This window comes from Ursus arctos, unplaced genomic scaffold, assembly GCF_023065955.2.
Source record: "Ursus arctos isolate Adak ecotype North America unplaced genomic scaffold, UrsArc2.0 scaffold_24, whole genome shotgun sequence".
Lineage (NCBI taxonomy): Eukaryota > Metazoa > Chordata > Mammalia > Carnivora > Ursidae > Ursus > Ursus arctos.
In genome coordinates, this window is record NW_026622919.1 from 40851098 (window position 1) to 40874469 (window position 23372).

The 23372-nt window shown below is 41.3% G+C and overlaps 1 protein-coding gene across 2 annotated transcripts in view; it reads right to left on the minus strand.

Annotated features, from left to right (window-relative positions):
- FAM222B (family with sequence similarity 222 member B) overlaps positions 1-23372 on the minus strand; it is a 77835-nt gene that overhangs the window by 42794 nt on the left and 11669 nt on the right. The window contains exon 1 of one of the 2 annotated variants that reach the window (XM_026517731.4): positions 3230-5576. The exons of the other annotated variant lie outside the window; for it this stretch is intronic. The gene's annotated coding sequence lies outside the window, so the exon portion shown is untranslated. Of the gene's footprint in view, positions 1-3229; positions 5577-23372 lie in introns of those variants that run through there. 2 annotated transcript variants of the gene reach the window in all.

Sequence of the window (23372 nt, forward strand, 5' to 3'; positions counted from 1 at the left end):
CAAGAGCAGACCTGTAAACTACTGAGGATTAAACTGATTGAGATGCATTTTGCCTAGCAACCATTCATTAGGAAGAGTTCAGTAACTCACCAGCAATCAATTCCACGTCTTTATCTGAGCAGATAACAGACCCCACCAAGTCCTCTACCCTCTGGATTCAGACTCACAGCAAACTTCCTCAAAAGATTCAGCTTCCAAGAGTCAACCCCTGGGGGAGGGGGTTGGGTTTAAGCACACACAAAATATTGTCTCAGACACCTGACTGACAAAGCTGAATAGCTTAAAACTACCACCAATCACATCTCCATATGAATGCATTCATTGTCTCTAAATAAGTCTCTCACATAGCAGCATTCCCACTTCTTTTTGCCTCTAATATTTCCCCCATCTTGAACAAGCTTTTCCCAATTCCAAACCTTACAACACTCATGCTGATTATTAGGAGAATCAACGCCAAGGGTCCAATCTTTCCCTTTACCTTCTCAAGGGGATCATTTTATACTTCTGATGTGAATGGGGGATTGGGCTCGAGTCTCCCTTTAGAGAGAACACAGGGCCCTTTTTCTTAACACATTCTAAGCTGTGACTCACAGAAATAATCAGGATGGATAAAAACAGATCGCTAAAGAAAATTAAATCAGCTACTTTAACTTCAGCAGCACCATGTCCCCTCAACCTAAGAGATTATGGGAAGTCATGGCTTCATATAATTGTTTCCTTGCAGAGGACCAAATTTGAGGAGTCCCATCTCCCTTTAAATGATATTTGGAGATCAGTGTAGATACACCTATGATTAGTTCTATACATAGCCTTTCTCTCCTGGGGAAAATTCTTTGGGGAAATCACTGTACCATGCAAAATATTGATTATACAAATCAGGCAAAAAAAACAGATATATTAAAAAATTTAGTGAACAAACTGTAATATAACTTTACAAAGCTGTATTGCTTACCCCATGGGCAGACAAAAAACCGTCGAGGATACCAAATAGGACAGCAACTTATTTTCTAGTAGAAGCAAGCTGAAGTGATACATGCTTTAATATGGCCCCCAAGTATTCTTTCTTTCTTTTCCTTCCTTCCTTCCTCAGCTTGCTATAGCTTAGACATCAAAGTGCATTTTGTTTTATACAGCAGCTAGCTGTCAAAGCTTCAATCAGTGATTTTTAATAGTTTATTCTCACTAACAAGTTAGGTAAGAAAACATTTGGGAGACCCTCTTAGCCTTTGAATTTAAACATGATACGGAGTTGTAAGGGATAAATGTATAAAAAACAAAATATCCCAAATTCTTTTTCTTTTTTTTTTAAAGATTTTATTTATTTATTTGACAGAGATAGAGACAGCCAGCGAGAGAGGGAACACAAGGGGGGGGAGAGGAAGAAGCAGGCTCACAGCGGAGGAGCCTGATGTGGGGCTCGATCCCACAACGCCGGGATCACGCCCTGAGCCGAAGGCAGATGCTCAACCGCTGTGCCACCCAGATGCCCCCCAAATTCTTTTTCTTTCTTAAAGACTTTTTTTTTTTTTTAAGTAATCTCTACACCTAATGTGGGGGCTAGAATTTACAACCCCCGAGGTCAAGAGTCACATACTTTACCAACTAAGCCAGCCAGGTGCCCACTTTTTTGTACAATTCTGTAGGAAGGCTACTTGATTTTTAAAAATTTAAGTTTATTATTATTTTTTTAAGTAGGCTCCACGCCCAATATAGGGGCTTGAACTCACGACCCTAACATGGAGAGTTTCATGCTCTACTGACTGAGCCAGCCAGGCGCCCCAGTAAGGGTACTTGAAATTTAAAAAAGATAGACTCCTGATTTTTCTATCCTATTACCCCTCTTCTTCACAATACTTGCTTTCACAAAAAACTGACCTTTATTAGAGGTCCAAATATATCAATGCAAAGGAAAAACACTGATCCTGTTAAACTGTTAAGACCGCTTCAGCATATCAATTCTGTCTTCAAAACTGAACTCCAATTAGAACAAACTATGGAAACTGAACCTGGATTATCAGAATGAACTCTCAATCATTTCAATTAATATTTACCAAAGTGCTGCCAAAAATTAATATTCATTCCGTCTGGCATTCTAGCTCTTTACTAATCAACATTAAGAAAAATCTGGTCCAAACACCTTTGGTGAAAACACCCAGTTAAATTAAGCGAGTTTATCAAGAACAGTGCCACTCACCAGAGAAAGACAAACAGACACAAACACAAACCCTTTGTTTCTAACATCATAAAATTTGGGTTCTCTATCTTCAACTGATAACTTTCCTCTCAATTAAAAACTTATAAAGAGGTTCCTGATTTTGGCTGAAGCTTTGTGTCCTTCAGAAAGAAGGGATCCATAAGTTGTAGAAGCAAAAGAACTCAGAAAAGATAAACATAATTTAAATTGTAATGCTACAGCCACCCAATTTCATAAAGTTTGGGTCAGAGAGAAAACTTTAAAAAATAAACTAATTAAACAAAATTCATCTGGATTTTTAAAAGTTTGCTTCTGGTTTTTCATGACAGAAGCTAACCTCTCTGAGAACCTATGGATATGAGAAATACACCTACGGAGAGATAGACAAGACTTCCAGGTTTCAGAACAGCAAGGCAAGTTTGCTCGCTCTAGCTAGGTTTCTCCAATAGGGCGAATACTAAACAAAGCCGGTGACAAGGTACTCAGGAAGAGACTTTAGCAGAGTTAATCTCTAACAACTATCAGGATTTCTTTAACCACCATTTGACAGGGGCTGCTCCCTTTTTCCACTAGCACCTCCTTCCTTTTCAGATTGTTTTGCTGATTAAGGCAGTCCCAAGTACGAAAATGATGAAGACAGCCTTAATGGACACAGATGCAGTACAGTTCCAAAAACCCACTCCTAGCCTTTTTTTTTTTCTTTTTCTTTTCTTTCTTTTTTCTCTCCCCCCCGCCCCGCGGCTTACTGCATCAGATGTCACACAAGAAAGGGCTCCTCTTTTCTTCTCTGTTCATTTTGCTACACATGAGAGCGACATCGACATATCATTTAAAAAAAAGATAAGAGTCCTGAATCTCCTTACCCTGCTGCAGGGGTGAGATGATGGGAGGGGAAAGAAGAATGAAGGGTAGAATCAGAAAATCAAAATAAACTGATGGGATGTGGAGCTCTCACTTCCCATTCCATTTCCCCTTTTCTCACAAGGTTAAGTCGGCTGAAGTCGGGGTTGCATTAGAAAAAGCACACACACACACCTTGAGCCCTGGAAGGGAGGTGAGGTTCGCTCCGCAGCGCTCGGTGGGGCTCCGGGCTCCGCCCCGCCCGCCTGGGGCAGCTCAACCCTCTTCGCCCGCCCCGGCGGGGGAAGGGGGGCGATGAGAAGGGGCTTAGAGCGGTCTCGGCAGGGGGAGGGGGAGGCGGCTGCTCCGAGAGCCAGGCTCTCTGAGCACAGCACTCCACGGTGCGTCGACACCCCCTCCCCCAGCCGGCAGCCGCTTGCTCCCCTTTGCTGCCGGAAGCCAGCCCCGCCCCCTCAACTCCATCCCGGCCCTCTGCAAACCCCCTCCCGTCCGCACAGCCAATGGCAAGCCAGGGAGCCAGCAGAGCGACCCGCCAAGCAGCCAACTGGGGAGGCCCACTGGGAGGTCAGCCGCCGGGGATAGGCCAGCTACCCACGGCCCCGGCCCCTGCGCGGCTCCTCTTTGTTAGAGCTGCCCCCATCTCCGCTGGCTACCACCCGAAAGCCAGGAGCCAAGCATCCCACAGCTGGGCCAGGTAATGCAGTGCTCCATCTACAGCTCCTCCACCCACTCTCTCTGCCTGGGTGCTAGGAGCGACCCCCATCCAGGCGCTACCTCCTACAGCACCTCAGACTTCCCCAGCAATAGGCACCAGAAGACACCCGACAGTAAAAAGCTCTCGGGGCCTTTCTGCCTCGCCCTTCTTTTCTCAGACTACTCAACTTCACGCCGTGGATAGATATAGGTTTGCATATTAGATTCACCTGCACACATCAAACCACCCTGTCTGAAACTCCTGCTTCCTGTGATGCAGAAATTAAGAAGGGAGGGGGCATATTGGGAAGGTATGTATCTGGAAGTTGGTAGGGGTAGAAGGAATATATCAAATAATCTGCAAAAACACACACACCCCAAAACACACACAGTTGGCTCGAACCCAGTTCGGATATAAAACATCTCCAGCCAAATTCAAGCTAACCACTCCCTTAGCAGGTTTCGTTCAGTACAATCAGGAAGCAAAGATCTAAGTCTTGTTTAAGCCATACACCAAATATTGGGAAAAAACTCTTAGCAACAGCCAGGTGGCTAGATAACTGGCAGGCTGCATCAACACTTCAATCACTAATGCCAACGTTAGGGGCATAACACTGCTGGGATGGAATATGCCAAAGACTAGAATTTCTGAAGTGTACGGGTAGAACAGTGCCTGGGGCTCATTTAAGTAAAATACAACAGGGATCAGGGAAGGCAAGCTATTACCTATATTGACATTTTTGTCCACAGAGATCTTGCAACTAATGTTAAGTATCTACATCACACTCTACAATCCCCATCAGTTCCCCCCAAGTAGTACTATAATTTTTAAAAGACAACCAAATAACTTGCAATTTAAGTAGCTTGTTCTTATGTGGAGCTCAAAGCATTTCAGATCTATAACCTAAGTCTTCTTGTAAGAAGGAAAAGGAGCTGTATGGCATGCCCCCTTTAAAGACAGCTCTTCTTTTTTTTTTTTAAGCTTTTATTTATCTGAGAGAGAGAGAGAGAGAGAGAGAGAGAGAGAGAGAGAGAGAGAGAGAGGGAGTGCATATGACGGGGGAAGGGGAGCGGAGGGGGAGAGGGACAAGTGGGCTCCACTCACACAGGGCTCAACCCCCACGTCATGACCTGAAGGCAGACGCGCTTCATCGCTTAACTGACTGGGCCACCCAGGCACCCAGAAACTAAAACTTAAATGGTTCCAAGATCATGCCTGCACCGATTAATTTGCCGAGTTATCAAAAACAAAGAAACATACCTAATCTCACCACTATTATCACAAATGTTCTTGGCAAAAGGATAATTCAAATAAAATTTCTAATATCCTCTTCTAAAATATAAACGAGGAACTCTTAGGGAGTTTCAAATACCTCAACTAAACTAAACTGTCAAATTCACCTTGCCAAAGTATATATAGTCCACAGAGGAATTACAACAGTTTAATAAAAGATCACTGAAAAAGCCCAAAACAGTTCCTCCTAAAAAAGAATTCAAGTCCAATTTCTTTTCATGTCCCCCAAATGTACTCTTTCTATCTTGTTACCATTACCTTAACAGAGACCCTTAACATGTTTGTGGGGTAACTATAACTTCTTTCTAGTCTCCCTCATTCTACATACCACTGCTTTCAACCATTTGCTCTTCTTCTTAAGAACTACAGAAAGAGGGGCGCCTGGGTGGCACAGGGGTTAAGCGTCTGCCTTCGGCTCAGGGCGTGATCCCAGCGTTATGGGATCGAGCCCCACATCAGGCTCTTCCGCTATGAGCCTGCTTCTTCCTCTCCTACTCCCCCTGCTTGTGTTCCCTCTCTCGCTGGCTGTCTCTATCTCTGTCAAATAAATAAATAAAATCTTAAAAAAAAAAAAAAAAAAGAACTACAGAAAGAGGGGCACTTGAGTAGTTCAGCTGGTTGAATGTCTGCCTTTGGCTTGGGTTGTGATCCTGGAGTCCTGGGATCCAGCTCCACATCGGGCTCCCTGCTTAGCAGGGGTCTGCTTCTACCTCTCCCTCTGTGCTCTCTAAGAAAATAAATTTAAAAAAATAAAAATAAAAAAAGAACTAAAGAAACAGTTAAATTTATTGCACATTTACTAGGTCCAAGGTCCTATGTCAAGAACTATATATTTATATTTATTATTTTGTCATAATAAATCTATGAAATAGACATTTTTCTCCATTTTTACAGATGAAGAAACTCAGGTCCAGAGAGGTTGAAGGATCTTCTCTAGGTCACATAGCTGGTAAATGGAAAAGTCAATATTAGAATTTGAGTCTTCCTGGCTCCAAATCCACTAGCTATCAGTGGCTCTCTCGCACCTATGTCATCCAGCCAAGTTTCCGCTCTATGGTTGTTGTATGTACCATAATCTAGCACTATCCTATATTACCAAACTTACTTCCTACCTTCCCTCAGCATGTTTTCCCCACACCAGACAAACTAATCTGCTTGCTTATTGTCTGTGTATCATGTTCATCCATTTCTACTTTTATGCCATGACTCGTGCTATTACAATCATGGCATTTAAATACTACCCATTCAAGGCCCAGCTCAAATTCCACCTCCCGTGGAAGGTGTCAATCTTTGATGCTGTCAGCAATGATTCCTTTCCTGAATCAGTACTACACAATTTAATACTTATTCTGTTGTCTAATATGTGATTTGTCTTCCTAATTTAGACTGTAACTCAGAACTTGTATATTTGCCTTTGTATCTTCTCCCTTCCCAATTATGCACAGTAAGGCACACACAGTGAAGTCCTCAATATATATTTAGATCAGTAAACTTTATAGCAAAAGAATGGTCCAAACCACCTAAATGACCCAAGTTCTCATAACAGCTACTAAAGTTGAAATCATTAATTCTCTTCATTCATTTTCATGATAAAACAATCAAATTCTAAGTCTGCCATTACTAAGAACTTACCCACTCTGTGCTTCAACAGTATCATGGCCAAATTGATAGGAGGGGCTTCAAGAGGGCTGGTAGTGTTTCTTGATCTGGGAACTAGTTACATAGGTATCAATCTGTGAAAATTCAGAGCTGTACACTTATGTGCACTTTTCTATACTGCATATTTTGTCTCAATAAAAAGCTCTAAAATATCAAGTTTCAGATTGTATTATAAAATAATCGCATCTATTTTTTTTTTAAAAGATGTTATTTATTTGTCAGAGAGAGAGAGCACAAGCAGGGGGAGCAGCAGGCAGAAAGAGAAGCAGGCTCCCTGCCGAGCAGGGAGTCTGATACAAGACTTGATCACAGGACCCTGGGATCACGACCTGAGCCGAAGGCAGACGCCCAACTGACTGAGCCACTCACGCGTCCCTAATCACATCTATTTTAAAGCACATATGAGTATTATATATGTCTGTAGGTCCAAGAAAATAGCTGGAAGTATATACACTAATCTGTCAATAGTGGTTATCACTGAGAGGATAAGAGCGCTAAGGGGGAACAAAGGAGAGAACTTTTTAAATATTTGTTTTATTCGATCTTTCAAAAAATAAAAAACACGCATTAATTTCGTAATTTTAGTAGATTAGCTGAGTAGTGGAATTAACAGATTATTTTTATAGTTTTTAAACTTTTTATGTTGAACAAGTCTAACTTTTATAATCAGTAAAAGATATTAAAATAGAAAACAAGCACACTGCCTTTCAGAAGCAGGGGAAAAGAGCAATGAGCTAGACTGAAAACTAGTTCAGATAACATCCAACTAGTCTGATCACACTTCACTATTTCTTGAGTACTCTGGCAAATTTCCCAAATGACATTTATAACAAACAAAACACCCAAAAAAGTCCCTTTGACACTTTAGTTACTCCAATCAAAACAAATAAACAGTTTTCAGAACTGAATAACAAAAACAAAAACATAACAATGATCTACCCCCAAGCAGAAGCTGAAAGTATTAAAGGGCATTTCCCATAAAGACCTGCTATGTGACATTTTATAGAATTCAAACACCCATGAGACTGAACACAGACTTTGATTTAAAACAAACAGGGGCACCTGGGTGGCTCAGTCGTTAGGCATCTGCCTCTGGCTCAGGGAGTGATCCCGGCATTCTGGGATCGAGCCCCACATCAGGCTCCTCCACTGGAAGCCTGCTTCTTCCTCTCCCACTCCCCCTGCTTGTGTTCCCTCTCTCACTGGCTGTCACTATCTCTGTCAAATAAATAAATAATATAAAAACAAACAAACAACCTTATTATCCACTAGTCTTAAAGAGAACAGCAGGTCTGAAAAAACAAATGTGAAAGTTACAAAAAAAGGCCTTTTGCTTTCAACTATGATTTCAATGCAGCCAAGTTCATTGGGGTTTTTTTTAGATGGCTGCACTTTCTCTTTCAGACACTAGAGGGAAGTATAAAATCCATTCACTATATCTTCGGAAATTCAATTTATTCATTCATTCACTCACTTCATCACATATTATTGCATTCCTATACCAGGAACTCTATTAGACCCAGAGACAAAAAAAAGTGGATAAGCTACAGTCTCTGGTCTTTAAAGTGCTTAATTTAATGAGGGGAAACACGACAGTTAAAAAAATAATAATAAAAGGAAACTACAACAAAAAATGTATAGAAGAACCAAACCCAACTTTAGGTCAACTATAGAAAGTAGAGGCATGAGGTGTTAACAAATGTGGAAGATTTGCTAAAATACTGAATTGACTAGGTTTCAAAATCTATTATACACAGCTTTTAAATAATTTTTCTAAAGTTTATTTATTTATTTATTTATTTATATAATCAGCGTGGGACTCGAACTCACGACCCTGAGATCAAGAGTTTCATGCTTTCCAACTGAGCCAGCCAGGTGCCCCCTATTACACAGTTTTAAAAACATGAAGGTAACAAGTACAACTGGAGTTACGACTGCTTACATGATAATAAAAATTCTTATTTGCAATCATGATAAATTATACCACGCATCCCTGAAAAGTGTGTCAAGGGTAAAAAAATACACAGAAGTTTCCTAAAAGTGCTCTGTCTCATACAAATTAAGTTTCCCAAGTTAGGAAATAGAGTACTCTATTAGCTTTCACTGATGCCTTTGTCAAGAGACATCTTGGTCAGCAAATCATTTGCACACCTAAATAATTCAAACCTACATAGGAAAGACTAAGACGTGAACTCAAAGTCACCAGAAGAGTGATGGAAACATTTGTGTGGTATATTTTTCCCTAACCCTAAAATGACTGTTACATCTTTTGCTATGGTCTGGGCTGTCTAGATTGTGTGGGTTGGGTTGGGGAGCTGGAAACGAGGAACAAGTTGTTAACTTCTCATACTGAGGGTAGATTTCTCATACTCATGGGATAGCACATGGTAGAAAAAGTAAAAGCCAACATCCTGAAAAAGTTTCACACACATACACAAAATGAGGCAGCAAACTTGTGAATCAAGCATGATTTGGCATCTTTAAATGCAGAGCCGATTCTCTTCTAGTGCCAAAGCCAATGGCTTCTCCCGTAGATGAAATGGCACAGTTCCTGAAAAAGCCCTGGACGCTGTTTCCCCACAATCCTATAATCTGTCAGAAGACAGAAAACAAAAAGAAGGCTTTGCCAGCCAGAAAAAGCAAATTATAACCAACACAGAGCCAACACTTTACTTCAGACAGAAGGAGCTTTTCTATGCATCTTTGGAAGGAGAGAGACAAAAGAAGCTTACTATTGCTCAAATAACCAAGGCAAACATTTTAACCAAATACCATCTTGGATAAGCATTTGATGCAAATAGCCTGCTTTCTCACTTCTCATTCTTGGCTTCAAGAATAATTTGCAACACTTACAAAAAACAGTTGATGGCCACAAAACACAAAGAATGTTTACAAGTCAATAAGAAAAAGACAACCAAAGGGGAAATTTTCAAAAGGCATGAATTAGTAGACACAGAAGTAATACATAATGTCAAATAAGATATATATATTTCATATTGTTAGAAAGCAGTGAAAAGTGCCTTCTCGATACAGGCCTAAAGGTTTGTTTTGTTTTTTTTTTAATTTATTTGACAGAGAGACAGCCAGCGAGAGAGGGAACGCAAGCAGGGGGAGTGGGAGAGGAAGAAGCAGGCTCCCAGCGGAGGAGCCTGATGTGGGACTCGATCCCAGAACGCCGGGATCACGCCCTGAGCCAAAGGCAGACGCTTAACGACTGCGCTACCCAGGTGCCCCAGGCCGAAAGGTTTTTTGACTTGATAGTACTGCCAACTGCAAGCTTCAGAGAAAATTGGCTACTCAGAATGAAAACACAAAACAAAAGATAATGGTACCTAAAAAGATCACACTGTACACTTTAATTATCTTACAATTTTGTCAATTATACCTCAAATAAGCTGGGGTAGGGGAGATAAGAGTGCCTAGCATAAGTAATACATTCCTAAAAATGTTTAGAACAGGAGCGCCTGCGTGGCTCAGTCGTTAAGCATCTGCCTTCGGCTCAGGGCGTGATCCGGCGTTATGGGATCGAGCCCCACATCAGGCTCCTCTGCCATGAGCCTGCTTCTTCCTCTCCCACTCCCGCTGCTTGTGTTCCCTCTCTCACTGGCTGTCTCTATCGCTGTCAAATAAACAGAAGCTTTGTGAAACATCTACTTTGGGAAGGCAGCTATTAAAAAGAATGGATACAGGTAAACTGCAAATCAAATTCAAAGGAACTAAAATAAGAATATAAGATGAACCTTTACCTGAACATAAAACAGCTGAAGCCGATCCCCAAGTCTACAACGAACAAGGGAGATAATGGAAGCAAATAAAATCTAAATACACCCATAGAGGTAAAGCATCTCTAAGAAAGTAAGCGTACTCAACTGCCCTGCTGTGGAAACAGGGGGGACCCCTGTTCCAGTCATCAAATGCAAAAGAAAAGCAAATAACGCCTGGATGCAACAAAGTCTTGATAAAGAGGAAAAGAAAGCTAAGCCCTTTACTTGTCCTTGATAGAGAGAGGGAATGGGGGCGCCTGGCTGGCTCAGTCGGGTAGAGCATGTGACTCTTGATCTCAGGGTTATGAGTTTGAGCCTCAAGTTGGGGGTAGAGATTACTTAAAAATAAAAATCTTAAAAAAAAAAAAAAGAGGGAATGAATTGTGGGAGAACTCAAATTCCAGAAAAAGGATTCAATTCCAACCTATGTAAAGCTAAGAACTTCACACACTTTTGTTTTAAAATTAGCAATACACAGGTCCCTACTGAAAAAACAATACACAAGATCCCTCCTGAGCTGTCAGCAGGGTAAAGTTCTAAGCATGTCAGCAGATTATTGCTTAACCATTTCAGTTTTCCCGTATCAGTTTCAGACATAAAAGAACCACATCCCAAGTTTGCTCTATTGTTAATGCCGCTTTAGAGGCCAAGAAAAATTTAGTTCATCAGATTCAAATTTCAAGCATTTGCTAAGTACATTATAGGTAATGATGCCACGGATTCTATATTTAAACTCAGGTGTGGAACAAGGAGTGCTAGCTTTGCCTGAAATGGCACCATGTCCCTCCTCCAAGCCTAACTGCAGCCATCACCTAAGCCTTCATGGAAGTGGCTATATGATGTTGCCTAAAATAAATTAAAATGCATTTTCAATGCTTTTTTTGTGAGTGGTTCCACTAATTGGCTATGATGCTTTAAATATAGATAAAAAATCACCACTACCAGTCCTTTTAACATTCAGCATTGTAACTGCCATAGGGTGGCATTCATACCCTCACTTGAACCAAAAAACCAAGAATGATAAAAACTCTTGTGATACGAATCCTCTGAAGTGGTATTATAATAAATCCTTTAGAAATATTCTTTGAGGGGCACCTGGGTGGCTTAGTTGGTTAAGCAACTGCCTTCAGCTCAGGTCATGATCTCAGGGTCCTGGGTTCGAGCCCCACATCAGGCTCCCTGCTAAGCAGGGAGCCTGCTTCTCCCTCTTCCGCTCCCCCTGATTGTGCTCTCTCATTCTCTCTCAAATGAATAAATAAAATCTTTAAAAAAAAAATACTCTTTGACTAAAATTTGTTTCATTGTGATTCCATAATTGTTAAATTCCAGAAATCAGGGTAGCATGTCTTTCCCCAAATCCAGAGCTATTTTTTTCTTCAAATTGTATTTATAAAAATGTATCACCTTTCTCAAAATGAACTTAGGGCCTCTAACAGACAGCATGTTGCTAATTTTCACAACATCCCAATAAAGAACTATTATTTAGCATTTATATCACACTTTAACTTGCAAAAGTGTTTTACAATTATTTTCATTAGTAGCCATGCCTCACAACCACGCATGAGCTAAACTGGTCCTGTTATCCTCATCTGACAGCTGAGAAAACTGATGTATTTGTAAGGCCAAGGTCAAGCCAGTCTGTTTTTCCAAAACCAGGAACCTAACCCTTAAAAACAGTCTCATTCACTCAACCAGTGTAGTGTATCTGTATTGCTCATAACCCTAGTTTTACTAGATTCTTAGAGCACAGGAATCCATCTAAAATGGTGGTACAGAAACATTAAGTTATTACAGCACTTCAACGAAAATATACAACCACATTCAAATACAAATAGGTAAGGATTTAATAATAATGACACAGGGCGTTTTCAGAAATTGGTTTCCAAAACCTCTGCGTCATTATTTGAAAATAAAAAAGGATCAAATGCTTCTTTTTGTTTGTTTTAAAGATTTTATTTACTTATTTGTCAGAGAGAGAGACAGAGAGCACAAGCAAGCGGAGCAGCAGGCAGAGGGAGAAGCAGGCTCCCCTCTAGGTAAAGAGCCCGATGCTGGGCTCAATCCCAGGACTCTGGGATCATGACCTGTGCTGAAGGCAGACGCTTAACAACTGAACCACCCAGGTATCCCGGATCAAATGCTTCTTCATTATTTTCTCCTCAATCTACTACAAACAGACTTCTAACTCCATCATTCCAATGAGTGGTTCTACTCAAGGTCAACCAATAACCTCCAGGTTACAAAATCCCATGGGTACTCTCCTCTGTTCTCCTCTGAGACAATAATTAATGTAGTGACCCATTCCATCCTTGAAACACATTTACTTGGCTTCTATAACATTACTGGTTTTCCTCCTACCTCACTGGCTGCTCCTTCTCCTTCAGACCCCTCTTCTCTAGCCACAATCCATTCCTAGGTGCTCTTCTGACTGAATTTGAGGACTTCAAATTCTATCTACATGCTGATGATTCACAAGTCTATGAGTCCAGCCCCGATTTCTCTGAGGAATGCCAGGCTTTTCTAGCTAACTATCTTATAGCTCCAGCTGGTTGTCTAACAAACATCTCAAATTTGACATGACCAAAAAAAAAATTTTTTTTTAAATCAGGAAGTGTCTAATGCAAAGTAGTTTTTTTTTTTTTTTTTAAGATTTATTTATTTTAGAGAGAGAGAGCACAAGTGGAAGGGGCAGGGGGAAAGGAAGATAGAATTTCAAGCAGACATTGGGCCAAGCAGGGAGCCCAACACGGGGCTTGATCTCACAACCCTGAGATTACGACCTGAGCTGAAACTAAGAGTCTGACACTTAATCAACTGCACCACCCAGCCACCCTGACCAAAACAAACAAAAAAAATTTTTTTATGATTTTATTTATTTGAGAGCGAGAGAGAGAGCATGAGCAGGGTGAGGGGCAGAAGGAGAAGCAGACTCCCCAATGAGCAGGGAGCCCAAGGCAGGGCTCGATTCCAGGACCCTGGGATCATGACCCGAGCTTAAGGCAGGCGCTTAACCGACTGAGTCACCCAGGTGTCCCTCAAAACAAAATTCTTAACAAGTATGTTCTGCCAGAGTCCTACCCATCTCAATAAATATCATCACCATTTACCTACCTAGTTGCTCTAGCCAATAATGCAGAAGTCAGGCATGATTCCTCTCTTTGTCTCACTCCCTCTAGCTGCTGCCAATCCCTAAGCAAGCCTGGGTCCACTTCATTTCCAAAAGAAACTCCAAATCTGTCTACTTCTCTACAGGTCGTCTACCATCACTCTGGTCTAAGTCACCATCAACTCTCATCTGAATCAGTACAAGTCTTGTAACTAGTCTCTTTGCCTCTACTCTGGATCCCCCTACAATCAACCCATTTCCACACAGTAACCAGAACATTCCTTCTAATTACAAATCAACTCACATCATATCCCCACTTAAAAACCTCCAAAAAACACATTACCCTAGCTTTCAAATCTCCGTGTCATCTGGTCTCTGCCTTCTTCTGGCACCATTCTTCCTCTCACCTACCATTTTCAAGCCCTATTAGCTTTATTTCTATTCCTCCAAGATACCATGTTCATTCCTCTTTAGCTTTGCATTAGAATGTCTGATCTGGTAGTCTCTGAATTCTCCTAGATCTTAACTGCCACACTCTCAGAGAGGTATTCCTATTCTACTCTGAAGCAGCTACCCATTCATTCTCTAAGACATCACTCTATTTTAATTCTCTGCATATTATTTATCATTAAATGGGTTTTTTAAAAAAGGATTTTGTTTATTTACTTGAGAGAGAGGAAGCTAGAGAGAGAGCATGAGTTGGGGGGGAGAGGAAGAGGGAGAGGGAGAAGCAGACTCCCCACTGAGCAGGGAGCCAGCCCAATGCAGGGCTCAATTCCAGGACCCTGGGATCATGACCCAAGCTGAAGGCAGACACTTAACCGACCGAGCTACCCAGGGACCCCTCATTAAATGGCTTTTAAAAAGCTGTTTGTTGTCTGTTAATCCTTAGAATACAAGCTCCATAAGAAGAGGGATTTTGTCTACCTTGATTACCAGTGTATTACTAGTGTTCCACACGTACTAGAAACTCAATAAATTTGGCAGGCTTAGTTACCCCTACCCACAAAAAGCTCGCAATCCAGTTGAAAAAACAAAACAACATTTAAATAATAAATGCAATGCTAGAAGGATAATAAAATGTCACAGTAGCCCAACAGTAGGAGTGATTAATTCTGTCTTGGGAACTGGGAAGACTTCACAGAAGAAATGAGCTATGAGCTAAATCCTAAAGATTAGTTAGGAGATTCAACAATTATGGGTTATGTTTGTCTGTTTTAGAAGAAGCATCCATAGAGGGAAAGAAAATAGCTTGAGCAAAAATATAATGAGGAAAGGAGGAAGGAAGATGGAATCAATCATCTGCTATATATTAGGTATGGTGGATAATGAAGGGTCCTAAAGGGAAAGGGCATAAGTAATTGCACAATTTAGGAAGATCACTCTTGTGGCAGTGTGGTAGATCAACTGAAGGGGTGATAAGACTTGAGGCACACAGACCAGTTACTGCCAACTGTCCAAGGAGAGAAAAAAATTGTCTAATCCAAGACTTTGGATGGTTGGAAAAGAAAGGCCGATTTAGGAGATCTTCGAGGTTAAAATCAGATCTAGGAATCAAGGAGATACAAGTAATAAGGGAGAAGGAAGGAGCAAGGTCAAATCCAGTGTTTTTGACTTAGGCAACTGCATGGCTATTAATAAGCAGAGAATCTAGAAGGTTTAGATTTTGTGGGAAAAATAATGAATTCCAAAGTGCCCATAAGATAATGCAAGTGGATTTTGGAAATATAGATTTTCTCTCCTAGATCCCAGGAGAGAAAGATTTGAGTTAAATACAGAGATTCAGATGCTGTGTCTCTGTGTATGGTGAATTACATTACCTGTGAAAAATGAAGAAGGAAAAGGTGGCTAAGAACAGAATTCTCAGAAACATTAACATGTAGAGACTGGATAGAAGAAAAGGAGACTATGAGACTATGAGGGAGACTAAACAGGAATAAGAAGAGAAAAACCAAGTGTGGACAATATCCACAGTTTAAAGAAGCAGAGAGATGGGGTGCCTGGGTGGCTCAGTCCTTAGGCATCCAACTCTTGATTCTGGCTCAGGTCATGATCTCAGGTTTGTGAGATGGAGAAGGGCGTGGAGCCTGCTTAGAATTCTCTCTTCCTTTCCCTCTCCCTCTGCCCCTTCCTCCATAAAAAATAAAAATTAATTAAATAAATAAATAAAGCAGAAAGGCGGGAAAATTTAAAAAAATAAATAAAAGAAGCAGGGGCACCTGGGTGGCTCGGTCGTTAAGCGTCCGCCTTCAGCTCAGGTCATGATCCCAGGGTCCTGGGATTGAGCCCTGCACTGGGCTCCCTGCTCTGCAGAAAACCTGCTTCTCCCTCTCCCACCTTCCCTGCTTGTGTTCCCTCTCTCGCTGTCCCTCTCTCTCTCTCTCTGTCAAATAAATAAATTAATAATCTTTTTAAAAATAAAATAAAATAAAAGAAGCAGAGAGGCAAAACAGAGGACTGAAAAGCATTATCTGGGTTTGACAATTAGGTCACCGAGCAGAGAAATTTCAGTGCAGTGGTGGGGATAAAATCAAATTACGTGCTTGAGGAATAAACAGGCTGTGAGAAAGTGAAGAGATCAGGAGGAAGACCACTTTTACGAACAAAAGAGAAACTAAGCAGTAACTGGGGGTAGGGTGGAGATAAAGAATTGGGGAAAAGAAATAAATACAGACAGGCGCCTGGGAAGCTCAACCGGTTAAGCGTTTGCCTTTGGCTCAGGTCATGGTCCCAGGGTCCTGGGATGAGTCCCACATCAGGCACCCTGCTCAGGGGAAGTCAGCTTCTCCCTCTACCCTTCTCCCTTGCTTGTGATCTCTCTCTCATTCTTTCTCTCTCTCTCAAATAAATAAAATCTTAAAAAAAAAAAAAAAAAAAGAAAAGAAAAGAAATACAGACATAAAGACTGAAGATTCAAATGAAAGAGAAACAATGATACAACAAGGTCACAGAAGAATTAACAATATGGCCAAGAAAGTAAAGGCCAACATGAATATAGTAAAGTCTGCAGGTGGGGAAAAAAGAAGTAAAGGTAACTTTCACCTGATAGCCTTTGAGGGAAAGGTAGAGGAGAGAATAACATTAAGGGACTAGAGATCAGCTGGATTAACAATTTACCAAGAGCAGGCAGATATTTAGGTGACACAAAGGAGCCTAACTAGTCACCCAACAACCTCCTACTAAGAGAAATGATCTTACTTTATCTAAATAAAAGTCCTTACCTTGAAATTTGAGATGTGGTGGAAAATCAGAGTAGCTGTGCAAAAAAAGAGCAGACACGTGATCTAGAAACACTAGCAAATAGTTCAAACTGCCTCTCACAAGAAAGCAGTGGCAGAGGGAAGAGGATGGATGGCCAAGCGAGGGGGAAACACTGTTAATCAATACTGGGCCTGGTCCAGCTGTCCAAAAATCACAGACAATTTTCTCAATGTCTTACCAAATCTGAAAATCCACAACCTAGAAGCTGTAATACTTATCTTCCAAGAATTTGAAGGATGTGTCCTGCCACAATATTCTGAATGTCCAAGCTTCAGTTCATTAAGTAATCCCTGGGAGAACAGATAGAGCTTGGCTACACTTTGGATGATATTCACATATCCCCCCAATTAACTTGATAAATCTCTTCCTATATGTTTTTCATGCACTGAAGTAGAGAATATATCTTTAGGTGACACAGCAGTGTCCCAGGATAGGAAGAGCGTGGGGAAGGAAAGCTAGCAGCATCATGCTCATTGAGAATAAGCAAACTTAAAGTAGAAAATAAACGGCAAAATATTCTTGAAGTCTTAAGAATCAGAGTACACGACTGAATTTCAAAGTAAAATGAAGAAATTCTAAAGGAGCTAAAATTGCCACTCAGAGACTTTTCACTATGCATTTTTTTTTAAGTAGGCTCTACACCCAATGTGGGGCTCAAACTCACAACCCCTAGATCGAGTCTTATGCTCTACTGACTGAGCCAGCCAGCCACCCCCACACTATGTATCTTTTAAGTTACTTAAAATATATTCAAAACAGAAATAAAATTAAGTTAAAATTTAAATATATTTAGGAAATTACATTTCTGGAATTCTTTAAAGTCTCCCTCTTCCACCCCCAAATTTTTTTTTTAGTTTTACACAGTAAAATTCATTTTTTAGTGTTCAGTTCTAAAAGTTCTCATAAGCATACAGTTGTGTAACCACAATCAAGGTACAGAACAGTTCCATCACCCCCCAGAAATCTCATGATATCCCTTTGTAGTAAAACATTCCCCTACCCTTAGCCCGAGAAAATCACTCATCTGTTCTTCACTGTCCCTGTAGGTTTCAGTTTTCTAGAATGCCAAATAAATGCAATCATATAGTGAGGAGCCTTTTGAGTTTGGCTTCTTTCACTTACCACATGCATATGAGATTCATTCATATTGTCATATAATCACTAATATTATTACATATATAAATAGTTCCTTTTTATTGCTAAGTAGTATTCTACTGTGTGACTATATTGTAGTTGGTTTATCCGTACTGAAGTTGAAGGATATGCAGGTTGTTTCTAGTTTTTGGTTGAGTACAAATAAAGCTGCTATAAATATTCACATACAGGTTTTTACGTCATAGGTTGCCATTCCACTCGGGTAGATACTTAGGTCATATGTTAAGCGTATGTTTTACTTAGTGAGAAACTACCACAGTGTTTTCCAAAGTTCTAGTTGTTCCACATCCCTGCCAGCCCATAATCTAGTCAGTTTTCTGTTGTTTTTTAGCCATTCTAATGGCATATCTCATTATGATTTTAACTTGCATTTCTCTAATGACTGAGACGCTGAGCACATTCTCACGCACTTACCTGCCATTAATCTATCTTCTCCAGAGGCACCTTGGTGGCTCAGCCGGTTAGGCAACTGACTCTTGATTTCGGCTCAGGGCATGACCTCAGGGTCATGGAATCGAGCCCCACATTGGGCTCCACACTGCTGAGTATGGAGCCTGCTTAAAGTTCTCTCTCTCTCCCTCTGCACCTCCCCTACTTGCTCTCTCTCAAAAAAAGAAAAAAAAAAACTATCTTCTCCAATGAAGTTATTCAAATCTTTCTTTTTCTTTTTAAAGATTTACTTATTGGGGTGCTGGGTGGCTCAGCTGGTTAAGCATCTGCCTTCAGTTCAGGTCATGATCCCAGGGTCCTGGGATCAAGCCTTACATCAGGCTCCCTGCTCATCAGGGAGCCTGCTTCTCCCTGTCCCTCTGCCTGCCACTCCCCCTGCTTATGCTCTGTAAAATAAATAAATAAAATCTTTTAAATAAATATATTTATTTATTTGAGAAAGAGAGCAAGCGAGCACAGGGAGGAGCAGAGGGAGAGAGAGAATCTCCAGAGGACTCCCCACTGAGCGCAGAGTCCAACGCGGGGCTCGATCTCAGGACCCTGAGATCACAACCTGAGCTGAAGTCAAGAGTCAGAGGCTCAATCAGGGAAATACAAATCAAAACCACAATGAGATATCACCTTATGCAAGTTAGAACGGCAAAAATTAACAAGATAGGAAACAACAAATGTTGGCGAGGATGTGGAGAAAGCGGAACGCTCTTACACTGGTGGTGGGAATGCAAGCTGATACTGCCACTCCGGAAAACAGTATAGAGGTTCCTCAAGACATGAAAAACAGAGCTACCCTGCGACCCAGCAATTGCACTACTAGGTATTTATCCCAAAGATACTGATGTAGTGAAAAGAAGGGGCACCTGCACCCCAATGTTCATAGCAGCGATGTCCACAATAGCCAAACTGTGGAAGGAGCTGAGACGCCCTTCAACAGATGAATGGATAAAGAAGATGTGGTTCATATATATGATGGAATATTACTCAGCCATCAGAAAGGATGAATACCTACCATTTGCATTGACATGGATGAACTGGAGGGGATTATGCTAAGTGAAATAAGTCAAGCAGAAAAGACAATTATCATATAGTTTCACTCATATGTGAAACATAAGGAATAGAGCAGAGGACGACAGGGGAAGGGAGGGAAAACTGGGAAGAAATCAGAGAGGGAGACAAACCATGAGAGACTGGACGCCAGGAAACAAACTGAGGGTTACAGAAGGAGGGGGTGGGGGGATGGGGTAACTGGGTGATGGGTATTGAGAAGGGCATGTGTTGTGATAAGCACAGGGTGTTATATGCAACTAATGAATCGTTGAACACTACATCAAAAACTAATGATGTACCATATGTTGGCTAATGGAACATAATAAATAAAATTAGGGGCGCCTGGGTGGCTCAGTCAGTTAAGCATCTGCCTTCGGTTCAAGTCATGATCCCTGGGGTCCTGGGATCGAGCCCCACATCAGGCTCCCTTATCAGCAGGGAGCCTGCTTCTCCCTCTTCTTCTGCTGCTCCCCCCTGCCTGTGCCCCCACCCCGTCAAATAAATAAAATTAAAAAAAAAAAAAAAGTCAGAGGCTTAACTGACTGAGCCACCCAGGTGCCCCTATTCAAATCTTTCACTCATTTTTTTATGCTGCTGTTTGCTTTTTTTTTTTTTTAAGATTTTATTTATTTATGTGACAGAGAGACAGCCAGCGAGAGAGGGAACACAAGCAGGGGGAGTGAGAGAGGAAGAAGCAGGCTCCCAGCGGAGGAGCCCGATGTGGGACTCGATCCCGGAATGCTGGGATCACGCCCTGAGCTGAAGGCAGACGCTTAACGACTGCGCTACCCAGGCGCCCCATGCTGTTTGCTTCTTGATGAGCTTTGAGTTCTTTATACATTCTAGATATGGGTCTATGCATGTCTGATATATGACTTGCAAATATTTTCTCCCCATCTGTGTCTTCTCCTTTCTTTTTTCACTTTTTTTTTTTTTTAAGATTTTATTTATTTATTTGGCAGAGAGAGAGACAGCCAGCAGGAAAGGGAACACAAGCAGGAGGGAGCAGCAGCAGCAGAAGAGGGAGAAGCAGGCTCCCAGCGGAGCAGGGAGCCCAATGCAGAGCTCGATCCTAGGACCCTGGGATCACGCCCTGAGCCAAAGGCAGACACTTAACGACTGAACCACCCAGCGCCCCTACTTTTTTTTCTTTTAAGGTAAGCTCCATGCCCAACATGGGGCTCAAACTCATGACGCTGAGATCAAGAGTCACGTGCTCTACCAACTAAGCCAGCCAAGCCCCTTGTCTGACTTTTCATTCACTTAACAGTATCTTTTGCAGAGTAAAAGTTTCAAATTTTGATGAAGCCCAGTTTATCAATTCTTTTTTTAGTTTCATGGATCTTGTTTTTGGTGTTGTATCTAAGACCGCTTTACCTGACTCAAGGAAACAAAGATTTTCTCCAGTTTTATTTAAAATATTTTATAGTTTTCCATTTTACATTTAGGTCTGTGACCGATTTTGAGTTAATTTTTACAAATGGTATGATGTATAGGTTGAGGTACATTTTTTCTTTTTTTTTTAACTTAAAGATATCTAGTTGTTCCAACAATTCATTGTCGAGAAGAGCTCTATCTTTGTTAAATTTTTTTTAATGTATTTATTTCACAGACAGAAAGAGCACAAGCAGGGGGAATGGCAGGCAGAGGGAGAGGGAGAAGCAGGCTCTCCGCTGAGCAGGGAGCCCGATGCGGTACTCGATCCCAAGACCCTGGCATCATGACCTGAGCGGAAGGCAGACACTTAACCGACTGAGCCACCCAGGTGCCCCAAGAAGAACTCTATCTTTTCTCCTTTGACTTGCCTTTGCACCTCTGTCAGAAATCAAATGACTATATTTAATAGTGTGGGTCTATTTCTGGACGTTCTATTTTGTTCATTGATCTGTCAAACTATCCTTTTGCCAATACCAGACTGTCTTGATTATCGTACCTGTCTACTAAGTCTTGAAATCAGGCAGTATGAATCTTCCAACTTCGTTGTCCTTTTTCAAAATTGTTTTGGCTATCTTGGTCCCTCTGCCTTTCTATATAAATTTTACAATCAGCTGTCAAAGACTTTTTTAAACCTTCTGCAAAAGTGTCTACTTTTAGGTGGGGATAAGCTGCCTAGGATTACTTTAACAAAGATGATGACGATATTGTAAAGGTTGGAAATCGTATGTTTATTTTTTAAGGTTCTGATTTTTTTACTTGCACAGCTGCTCTGGGATTTCCTAAGTTGTGCAGAAGGAAAGAAAAACACTCTGTATAGTTGTGTCTGGCTGGCTGAGAGTCCATGGAGCATGTGACTCTTGATTTTGGGGTTGTGAGTTCTAGCCCCATGTTGGGTGTAGACATGACTTACAATAAAACCAAAAAAAAAAAAAAAATCCTTAAAATAAATAGGAAAAATAGATAGATAAATAGATAGATAGACAGACAGACAGACAGATAGGGGTGCCTGGGTGGCTCAGTTGGTTAAGTGTCTGCCTTCGGCTCAGGTCATGATCCCAGGGTCCTGGGATCAAGTCCTGCATCAGGCTCACTGCTCAGCAGGGAGTCTGCTTGTTCCTTTCCCTCTATCCCTCCCCCACCCCGTTCGTGCGTGCTCTCTCTCAAATAAATAAAATCTTAAAAAAACAAACAAACCAAAACAAACAAACAAAAAAAAACAAGCAAAATCTTTAAAAAAAGAAAGAAAAATACTTTGTATAAAGATATGTATTATTATATGGTACAGGGATGCCTGGGTGGTTCAGTCAGTTGAGCATCTGCCTTCAGCTGGAGTGGTGATCTCCAGGTCCTGGGGTGGAGCCCCAAGCTCAGCTCCCTGCTCAGTGGGGAGTCTGCTTCTGGCCCCCCCCCACCCCTGTGCACTCACTTTCTCTCGCTCTCTCAAATAAATAAATAAAATCTTTAAAAATATATATATATAATAAATATATAAATATATATATGATACAATAAAGTTGAAAACCCAATTCTCCTAAAAGACATGCTATTTACTTCAAATAGTGAAAATATAAATGTTAAACTTCTTAGATTTTTTAATCTTTTTTTCTTTTTTTTTTTTTTTAAGATTTTATTTATTTATTTGACAGAGAGAGACAGCCAGCGAGAGAGGGAACACAAGCAGGGGGAGTGGAAGAGGAAGAAGCAGGCTCCCAGCGGAGGAGCCTGATGTGGGGCTCGATCCCATAATGCCAGGATCACGCCCTGAGCCGAAGGCAGACACTTAACCACTGAGCCACCCAGGCGCCCCTAATCTTTTTTTCTTTTTTGCTAAAGATTTTATTTATTTGACAGAGAGAAGGTGATAGAGCATAAGCAGTGGAAGTGGCAGAGGGAGAGGGAGAAGCAGGCTCCCCGATGAGCAGGGAGCCTGATGCGGGACTTGATCCCAGGATCCCGGGATCATGACCTGAGCCAAAGGCAGATGATTAACCAACTGAGCTACCCAGGTGCCACTCTTGCGTGTTTCTTTTTTCCCAAAGATTTTATTTATTTATGAAAGAGAGAAAGAGAGAGCGCGCGCCCGCGTGCACCAACAGGGGAAGGGGCATGGGGAGAAAGAGAGAATCCTCAGACACCATGCTGAGTGTAGAGCTCCAGGCAGGGCTCGATCCCAAGACACTAAGATTGTGACCTGAGCCAAAGTCGGAGGTTTAACCAACTGAGCCACTCAGGCACTACAAACTTCCTGTGTTTGTTACAAACAATGGTCCCTCTGTTGTCAGCAAGCTTCCCTCATTCCTCATCCAATTCCTACTCATCCTTCAGGTCTTACCTTGGACATTCCTCCATCCACAAGCCTTTCTTGATCCCCCAAATATAGATTAAGGGTTAACATGTTTCCACTGAACCCAGAGGTCTTCTAACATCACTCTTAATATGTTGTATTCTGTAACT